The sequence below is a fragment of the Molossus molossus genome, unplaced genomic scaffold (assembly GCF_014108415.1).
Source record: "Molossus molossus isolate mMolMol1 unplaced genomic scaffold, mMolMol1.p scaffold_m16_p_1, whole genome shotgun sequence".
In the NCBI taxonomy this organism is placed as follows: domain Eukaryota; kingdom Metazoa; phylum Chordata; class Mammalia; order Chiroptera; family Molossidae; genus Molossus; species Molossus molossus.
The window spans coordinates 194282411-194292756 of record NW_023425344.1 but is presented as its reverse complement, the minus strand read 5'-3'; the positions used below and the strand labels follow the sequence as shown (position 1 = coordinate 194292756).

General features: G+C 42.1%; 1 protein-coding gene across 1 annotated transcript in view; it reads left to right on the top strand.

Moving 5' to 3' along the window:
• Positions 1-1178: 1178 nt before the first annotated feature.
• Positions 1179-10346, top strand: part of ZNF280D (zinc finger protein 280D) — a 112572-nt gene continuing 103404 nt past the window's right edge. The window contains exon 1 of the mRNA XM_036266054.1: positions 1179-1286. The gene's annotated coding sequence lies outside the window, so the exon portion shown is untranslated. The remainder of the gene's footprint in view (positions 1287-10346) is intronic.

The window sequence follows — 10346 nt, the reverse complement described above, 5'->3', positions numbered from 1 at the left end:
AGAGTGAAATCTTCTTAAGTTCACTCTCATACTCTAACATGCTTTGCTAACCATTAGGAGCTATATTTGAAATATAATGACTTAAGAATGCGTCAAGAGTTTTGAACGGTTAGCTTTCATGTTTGTTATTTTGATTATTCTATGTCTTTTTCTATAAAACTTGTTTTCAAGGCAAGCAAGAAAGGGAAAGCTGGTTAGGCTATCCTTGGCCCAGTTGAGAAAAGATGTCATGGATATTTGTAGCCGTATCAGGCCTCTAGGGGAGATGCGGGTGGCCTTTGGGGAAGATTGATCTGGGAACAGTAATCAGCAAGGAAGCAACTAGAACGATAAACAGTAGAGAAGAGTTTAGAGCAGTCATAATGAAGCAGGAGAAACTAATTCAAATAGGCATTAGAATAGAAGTATTCAGTGACTGAATGTTGGGTGCAGTGATGGTATGTGTGGTAAGATCTAAGAAAAAGCAAGATTTCAAATCCAGGCCACTCTTGAGAGCTGGACCACTACTGCCATTGCTATTGTGAAGCGAATGGCAGAAAGGAAACTTTCCTTATTATCGGTGAGAATACAGTGTTTATTGAGTATATATGAAAACATGATCTTGGCAAGTGTTCTCGTAAATGCATTTATCTTAACACTCCCCCCCCTCCCCCGGTATTACAGGCATCTATATGGCAGTGTTAGGAATGAAAGGAGACACGAGCAAAATTATTTGTTTGAAACAAATTTGGCAAAATTAGCCAATTATTAAAAGAACTTGACTTCACTTCTTTTTTCTGATCTGGTTTACGTCTTCACATCTTGGGCACCGCACTTCTTTATAGTGGTGCCTCTTTCCCTGGACTCACGTCCAAGCCTGCGGCAAACTAGCGGATACACCTCGGGGCAAACTAGCTGATACACCTCGGGAGGCCGGATTTGGGATTGCAGCCCCTGCGGGCTGGCCTGCAGACTGACAGGCAGGCACCCACAGTCGCCCCGGGCCCTGGCCCAGGGCCTCGCTCGCCCGGACCTTCGTGGGCCTGCGACACGGCGCACATGCCCAACCCGGCTCCCGGCGGGAGAGAAGAAAGGGAACCTGGACGCGCGGAGACGGACCCGGAGCCTACCCATGAGGCAGCGCGCGGGCTCCACGAAAACCCCCCGCCCTCCTTCCCGCGGCTCAGCTGCCTACTCCGCAATGGGAGCCGCCGCCGTCGCCGTGTAGTGTTTCGTGCTCCTCCTTTTCCTCCTCCTCTTTCTCCTCCTCCTCAGGGCCCCAGTCAGGCCGATCCGCTCCGTTCACGGTAAGCGCCCCCCGCCCCCGCCCGCCCCGCGCCGCAGCAGCCAGAGGCCCTCCCGCGCGGCCTGCGCTGCCTCATTCCGGGGCGCTGGGCTGCGGGTGTCGAGGCCACGCGGGTTGCCGAGGGCACCCAGGGAGCGGGGAAGGGGACTGGCTGCGCGACGGCGGCCGGCCCGCCATCTTGCGCTGGCCCCAGCGTGGGAGGGACCCGGGCGCGACGCGGCACCGGCTGGGGCGGCGGGCTGGGGCCGCACAGGCCGCCGCCTGCGTTCCTCCTCCGCCTCCTCTTCCTCTCGCCCGAGGCCCGTGCGCCCGTGTGTCCAGCCTGGTTTGGGCTGTTCTCCCTGGAACCGACTCCCCTCGGTCTTGCCAGCATTTTGTGCGGATGTTTGGCGCACACCGTGCTCCTCTCACAGCGGCCCTCCCCGGGCTCCTCCGGCGTAGGCAGAGACCACCGGCGGTGCGACCCGGTCGGAGGGCCCAGGGCCCCGCGGGACCGGTCCTTGCACGCTCACACCCTCCTCCTCTTCCAGGGACTGCCCTGCTCTGCCGCGGGCGTCCCGTGGTATTGTCTCCAGAAACAGGGCCCCGAGGGAAGACGTGGGCTTGGGGAGACAGTTTTCACATTGAGCTTTTAGGCTTCACTTCTTCGTGAGACGGAAAGAATGATCTCACTCTGAGGTTTTTGTATCCTGCCCTAGAGATGGAAGGAGTTCCTCCCAACTTGTCTCAAGTTTTCACGCATTAAAGAGAGATCTGCTAGAGAAGGGAGATGGCAAAGTGAACCCGCGTCTGCAAGATCTTGGTCCAAGGGGTTCTCTTTGTGTTGCAAATACTTTTTTAGTTTTTTTTTTTTTTTTTTAATTCTGCGCACTTACGATTTATTTATTTATTTATTTATTTATGTTTGTGGTTTTCAAGTTTGGACTGTGTCTTACAAATTTAACATCATTTAATGCCTTTAAACAGTGCATTGAAAGGTAGGCGAGTTTTTAAGCACAAAAGCCGCCTCTGGGCATTTGTGAGGCGTCCTGCATGGGGGATGACTGTGCCAACTCAAGCTGTCTCAGCAGAAACTTACCGTGCCTGCGAGGGCCCTGGTTTGCTTAGAAATTAAGTTCGGGCTGTGTGCACTGGATGTTTCCAAACATCAGTGCTAATATCCTTGCAAGTGTATCTAGCATTTGTATCTGTCATTGATACCCACTGATTTGTACTGCAAAAAGGTGAGGAAAGAGCCTCCAGGAGAGTTCTTTAATGAGGTCATGGCTGAGAAGTAATAGACACATTTCTAGAACCTTAGGTCTTCTGATTCCTCATTCAGTGCTCAGTTCACTATATTATGTTTTACTTATTAAAAAAATATTTTTTCTTGCCCTGGCGGATTTGTCTCGGCGGTTAGAGCGTGGGCCGGTGGACCAGAGAGGCCCAGGTTTTGTTCCCGCTAAGGGCACGTACCTCGCTTGCAATTTGTCCCCCGCCCTGGTTGGCGTCATGTGGATGGCAACCACTTGATGTCTCTCTCTCTCATGTCAATGTTTCTCTCTCTCTCTCCCTCCCTTTTTCCCTCCTGCTCTATCTGAAGATAAATGCAAAAATTGTCCTCGGGTGAGGATAAAAAAACATATAAAAAAAATTTTTTTTTCTTTATTGATATTTTAGAGAAAAAAGAAATGAGAGGGAGGGAGAGATAGAAACATCAATGAGAGAGAACATCGGTGGGCCACCTCCTGCATGTCCCCCAGTGGGGATTTGGCCCACAACCTGGGCATGTGTCCTGACCGGCAATCCAATCCATGACCTCTTGATGCATGGGTCGATCGATGCTCAACCACTGAGCCACACCAACTGGACATATATGCTTTATTTTTTAAGAGAGTATGGTTAAGTGAGACGAGGCAAGGAGGCTCACCTGTAAAATTGAAGAAATACTACTCAGTTGCCCTTTCTTTTGAACATTGTTTTTAAGAATTGCTGAACCCGCCCTGGCCAGTTTGGCTCAGCGGTTAGAGCGTCAGCCTGCGGTCCGGAGAGACCCGGGTTCGGTTCCCGCTAAGGGCACGTTTGTCCCCGGCCCTGGATGGTCGTGCGGGTGGCGGCCGCTCGATGTGTCCCTTCACGTCGATGTTTCTCTCTCTCTCCCTTCCTCTCTCTCCCTCCCACTCTATCTGTACAAAAAATGGAAAAATATTCTCAGGTGAGGATAAAAAAAAAAAAAAAGAATTGCTGAACCTTTCAGCTTTTTTTATTTTTCATGTTATTTTTTCCCCAAACGCTAAAAAGTTGAGGAATAGCTTGAACACATATCTATCTTGTAGTTTTAATAGTTATTACCATTTTGCCACATTTGCTTTCTCTACCCATTTCACATTCTTTTTTGGTGAAAATTCTCAAAGCCCAGTGCAAATATCATGACAATTCACACTGAAGTACTGTATGTGTGTCGGTATGTATATCATAAGATTAAGGACAGTTTTCTATATAATCACAATACCACAATCAAACTTAAAGTTAAGAATGATTCCTACAATCTGTTTTATGTATGTAGTATTCACATTTTCCCTGTGGTTTCCCAGATGTCCTTTTTAATCGTTTATCAGTATTCAATCATGGATTTGTTTGTGTTAGTTTCTTTTAATTTATTGACCCCCTGCCCTTTTTTTTATCTGGTGATGACATCCACTGTTTGAAAAGGCTAGGTCAGTGATCTTGCAGAATAATTCACGTTCTATATTTTATTAACACTTCCCTTCTCTTTGGGTTTACATTGTACCCTCAATTGCCTGTATTCCTTGAGTAGATCAGGCATATTTTTGGCAGGATAACTTCATAAGTCATACAGTATATTTCACATTATACATCAGAAGACATAAAGTAAAGTTATCCTATTAGTAATCTTAAATTTGAGCTCTTGGATAAGGTGGTGATAGCCTCTCCATTGTAAGAATTTCCTTTTGCAGTTATGGAGTACAGATGGTGCATGACCTAGGGTGATTCAACTTAACGATATTTTCAACTTTACCATGGTGCAAAAGCAATATGCATTCAGTAGAAACTGTACTTCGAATTTTAAATTTTCACCTTTTCCTGGGTTGGTGATAGGTGGTATGATATTTTCTCATGATAATGGACAGCAGCAGCCAGATAATTTTGCCTAAGTGTGGGCGAATGTGTTACCAACCTTTACAGATCAGGAACCCAAACCAAGTTCCAGTTCATGCTAATAGAACAAGACTCAGTTCCCTAAAGCAAAGCAAAAACTTTATTTGGTGAAGGAATGGTGAAGGGTGAGCTTATGCTCTAACAGCACTGGAAGGAGCCTTTTATATTTACAGGCTGTGGTGATTAAATTCTTTTAGGCATGCATGATTATTCTGTTGCACTCAGCACTTTTGAACATGGCCCTTTTTGCACACGATGTCCCATCATCATTTTGTTTTTGTGCTGGGCCCTCTTCATTTTGTGTTGGGCAATACTTTTTAGTTCTTGGAAGCAAGCATAACTCCTGAGGTAGTTTAGGTATTGAGCCACATTAGAGTCTGGAGGACAGCCTAGTGGCATAAGTGTTCTGAGCACATTTAAGGTAGGCTAAGTTAAACTAAGATGTTTGGTAGGGTAGGTGTACTAAATGGGTTTTTGACTTAGGATATTTTCAATTTATGGTGGGTTTATTGTGACATAACCCCATTGTAAGTTAGAAGCATCTGTAATCTATATCTATGGGGTAATATTTAGGCCTTACTATTTGGTATAAATTTATCTTCAGTAATCTGATATGACATTGGGAGCAGTCCTTTAGAAATGGGTGTTTCGAGGTAAAGAGGGAACAATTTTGGAGGATAGTACTAACTTATCTAGTTTAGAGAACTTGGAATTGTTGCATCAAAGTCTAGGCTGGTTAGGTGAGAGGCAGAAATTAGATATCAGAAAGACTTCTTCCATTGAAAATTTGTTTAGGGTCCATATAGAATAGTTTATCTTTTCCTGTTTCAGAGGACTCAAAAGTATTTGATTTTTCAGTCAGGTTGTCGTAAAGATATAAATAATGACTTGATTTATTCGGCAACTATGAAAAATGTTTGGAATTTTTATTCATTTGTACAAAGCAATTTTAAGGATTCTTTTAGCTCTCAGTATATGAGAAAAAATAGTTATCACTATTTATCATCAGGACTGAAGGGAATTATTTCGTTATTATTTTTTATGGTTTTTTAAAATTGATTTTTTTTAGAGAGAAACATCAATGTGAGAAACATCGATCAGCTGCCTCCTGCACGTCCCCTATTGGGGATCGAGCCTGCAACACATCAAACCGAGATCTCTCAGTCCATGGGATGATGCTCAATCCATTGAGCCATTTATGTTTTAAATTCTCACCTGAGGATATTTTTCCATTGATTTTCAGATAATAAGAGGGAGGGAAGGAGGGTGGGAGAGAGAGAAACAGCAACGTGAGAGAGACATATCGATTGATTGTCTCCTGCACATCCCTAACCAGGGGCAGGGATTGAACCACAACCAAGGCACGTGTCCTTGACTAGAATTGAACCTGCAGCTCTTTGGTCCATGGGCCAATGCTCTAAACACTGGGCCAAACTGGCCAAGGCGAGGATAGGTTGCCTTTCATAATGTGCCCTGGCTGAGGGTCGAACCTGCAACCTTTGGGTGTACAAGATGATGCGCCAACCACTGAGCAAACAACCAGGGTTCATTTTATTTTTTTTTAACATTTTAAATTGTTTTATATAATTTTATATCATATACCTTATTTCATATGATTTATATAAGAATAAGGGGATGCCCTGGCCAGTTTGGCTCAGCGGTTGGAGCGTTGGCCTGCGGTACAGAGAGACCCGGGTTCGGTTCCCGCTAAGGGCACGTACCTCGGTTGCAGTTTGTCCCCGGCCCTGGTTGGTCATGTGGGTGGCAGCCAATCGATGTGTCCCTTCACATCGATGTTTCTCTCTCTCTCTCTGCCTCTCTCTCCCTCCCGCTCTATCTGAACAAAAAATGGAAAAATGTCCTCGGGTGAGGATTATAAAAAAAATTAAAAAAAAAGAGTAAGGGGATAATGTCAGACAATTAGAGCTTTTAAACTAAAATAAAATTGATTAATTTTTAGTGAGAGGGGAAAGGGGGGAGAGAGAGAGAGAGACAGACATCAGTTTGTTGTTCCACTTATATATGCATTCATTGATTGCTTGTACGTGTCCTGACCTGGGATCAAACCTGCAACCTTGGCATATTGGGATGATGCTGTAACCAACTGAGCTACCTGTCTAGGGCCTAGAGTTTTTGTTATTTTTAATCCTCATCCGAGGACATTTTTGCATTTACCTTCAGATAGAACGGGAGGGAGAGAGGGGAGAAGAGAGAGAGAGAAACATTGATGTTAGAGAGACACATTGACTGGTTGCCACCCACTCGACCCCAGTGGTGGCTGGAGACAAACTGCAACCGAGGTATGTGCCCTTAGAGGGAGCCAAACTCAGGACTCTGGTCCATGGGCCTGTGCTCTAACCGCTGAGCAAAACTGCCAGAGCGGACCTAGAGGTTTTAATAAGAATTTAAACATAGCAAATCTCTTTGTATACACTTAGAAAAATGAAAAGCAAAAAACATCTTATGCATCTAATTACATACCAAGCCTACGATGAATATGTGTCATATTTGAATGTTCTTGGCGAACATTTTTATTACAATGTAGCACCTCTTTTTTTTTTGTTCAGACAGAGTGGGAGGGAGGGGAGAAACATCGACGTGAAAGGGACACATCGAGTGGCTGCCACCCGCACAACCCAACCATGGCCGGGGACAAACTGCAACCAAGGTACATGCCCTTAGTGGGAACCGAACCCCGGTCTCTCTGGACCGCAGGCCAATGCTCTAACCGCTGAGCCAAACCAGCCAGGGCACAATGTAGCACTTCTTTAAAAACTTTATCTACATAAAGAATATCTTCCTTTATTCATTCCACTTTGAGACCCCTGCAAAAGAACATTTTGTTTAGAGGGCAAGACAAAACTCTCTAATTAGTTCCCATAGGTTCTTTATCTAGTTGTAAGAAGAATATTCTTCTTTGTAACTTAATGTTTTGTATTTGAAGTTTTTTCCATACAATGAAAGCATTTTCTGTGCTAACACCAATCATAGACTATCATCTTCGAGTCATTTTGCAAGTACAGGTTATGACCCTCTTACTGAGTATATATCTACCTCTCCTTTAGTCTTTTTGTATTACAGCTCACTTCCAGTTAATTTTTTCGGGGGTTTTCAAATGAATTAATGCTGCCCTAGCTGCTTTGTCCCAACGGTTAAAGCATTGGCCCTCAGACCGAGGGTCCTGGGTTCAATTTCTGTTCAAGGAAGGGCACATACTTGGGTTGCAGGTTTGGTCCCCAGCCCTGGTTGGGGCTGTGTGGAAGGCAACCCATTGATGTGTCTTGCTTCGATGTTTCTCTGTCTCTCCCCCTCCCTCCCTCTCTCCCTTCTACTCTCTCTAAAAATCAATAGAAAAATATCTCCTGGTGAGGATTAACAAAAAAATAAAAAGAATAAAATTCATTGATGCTTGAGAATGTGCTGGGAAAAGTAACTAGTTTTTCTTAGAACAGTAAGAATCAGCAAATATGTTTGAAATCCAGATTATGTACAATTGACTTATCTTGCTTTCTACTTGTGAAATTTCATAGAAGTTCAATCCTGTTCTACCTTTTATTGCCAACAAAGGAAAGTTCCTTGCTGGATAATAGTAAGCCAATTCTAAACTTATAAAAATGTTGTCACAAGTTGTATTTCTGACAGAACTTTAATATTCTTCTGTCACTTTTGTAATTTTTATACTATTCTTGGTTTGGCTTTCACTTTTTTCTGAATCTCTGTAGATGTGCATCTCTTAATCTTATGATGTTTTATTGTCACTTGTCTAGATTTTTATTCTGCATTTTTCCAGTTCTGAAATGGGCACCATCGTCTGAGTGCAGTTAACACATCATCAGCTATCCTATATGAACCTGGACCATACTTATCTTGTAAATACTGACTCGATGGATCAAATACTTCCTCATAAGTTCTAGCTTATCATTTTGCATGGGGGGGGTGGTCTTCGTTTTGCTTGTACATAATCAATGCAAATACTTGAATTTTTTGAAACCTTTGATGGTTCATAATTTTGTAGAAGAGAAGGTAGACATCTTTGCTTAATAATTGCAAGATATTTTCAGCTTTAGATTTATAGACACCAGTTATAATAATCAACCCAATGAATTGAAAATATTTCTGTCATCTATATCCTTCTAGTCCCATTGTATATACCTGCATTCAACACTTGTTCACTTATAAACTGTGTCAAGTTGAATTTTAGAACACACGGAGGATAAATGGTCACAGATCCTTTTAGCAAAAGAACATGGTCTGCATTCTTGTAAAAATATTGCATTATGAAGTCCTTCCTGCTAAATGAGAATACCTGTTTACTTTTAGTTTTTAGAAATAATTTGTTAACTCATTGATTGTTGAGTTTGAGAAAATTTGTCTTGAATATTTCATCTGAAGACTCTGAGATTTCCCAAATTTCTTTGTCATTAGAGTCTGAAGTGCTTGCTATCCATCTTTGCTTTGGTTTTCAGGTTCATCTAGTAATTGTGAAATGACTCCTCTGTCCATTTTCTTCTGTCCTATTTGGGTAGAAAATAAAAAGTTCTGAGTTCTTAAGTGTATTCAGTGAAAACTAAAAGCAGATGAAGAGGGTTAGGATATGCCATTCAAAAATATGCCACTTTGACATAAGGATTATTTTGAGCAGAAGGCAATTGAGAATCAGCAAATGTAGGAAGAGTTTTCTGCCCTCCCATTCTCTGCCTAAAGTAGGACATACAGTTCCTTTTGTGCCATACCCTTCCCACCATCTCCCCATACCTAGAAGGAAAGAGGGACTCTTATCACCTGAGATGGAGAGTTGATACTGAGATGAGTTTTCATAAACAGACCTAACTAAAATAACCCTTATCTTTCATTATATTTCATATATTTCTTAGTTACTTCCCTATTATTTATTGTCTCTCAAAGCTCAAATCCCTTTCCTAAAGTGGTATATAAACCCTTGAGCCTAACTGCTGCTTTGAGTTTTACTTCTTTTCAGTGAATTCACGTGTATGTAAATATTAATACAAATTGTGTGCATTCTCTGTCTTTTGTTAGTGTAAATCAAAGGTCTCTAGCTACTGCATGTACCCTAAAAGGGTAGAAGTAAAGTTTTTTCTTCTTAACACAAAACACAAAGACGATGTTGTCAATCTTCCATACCTTTTTAAAAGGTGATATAATAAACTGTAAAAAAGATAAGAAATTGAAGGATAATGTATTAGTGATGATTTATTTTATTCTTGGATTATCCTAGGCAACTAAATTATTCCTCTATGTATTTAATCCTCACCTGAGGATATTTTTCTATTTATTTATTTATTTATTTATTTATTTATTTATGATAGAGTTGGAGGGATGGGGAGAGAAAGAAGGAGAGAGAAACATTGATGTGAGAGAGACACTTTGTTTGGTTGCCTCCCGCATGACCCTGGAGCACTGGGGCTGGGGATCAAACCCACAACCAAGGTACATGCCCTTGACTAGGAATCGAACCTGTGACTCTGCTCTAACCGCTGAGCCTAACTGGCCAGAGCTCTTCTATTTTCTTATTACTTTAGTTTTGTTTTGTTTTTAAGCATGGTTGGGAATAATTGTACAATGGTGAAATCTAAGATGATAGAATTAGCAAAATATTTCAAGATGTAGGAAAACTGAAATCACTAAGATCCCATAATGTGTCTTAGGTTTATAAAAGGATTCTGTAAACTCATAGTAATTGTAAGACAGAATGAGTTTTACTCTATTTAAAAATAATTTTTTCTTTGCTGTTTGAAGATCTGAGAAAACAGTAAAAGTAATAAAATGTCAATCTTTACAACTAGAACTACTCAAGAAAGAAAACAAAAAACAAATTGTTCCTATGTACTCTGATAGTATCCTGAAGGTTAATAGATAATTTGGACAATGAGATATGGAGGTT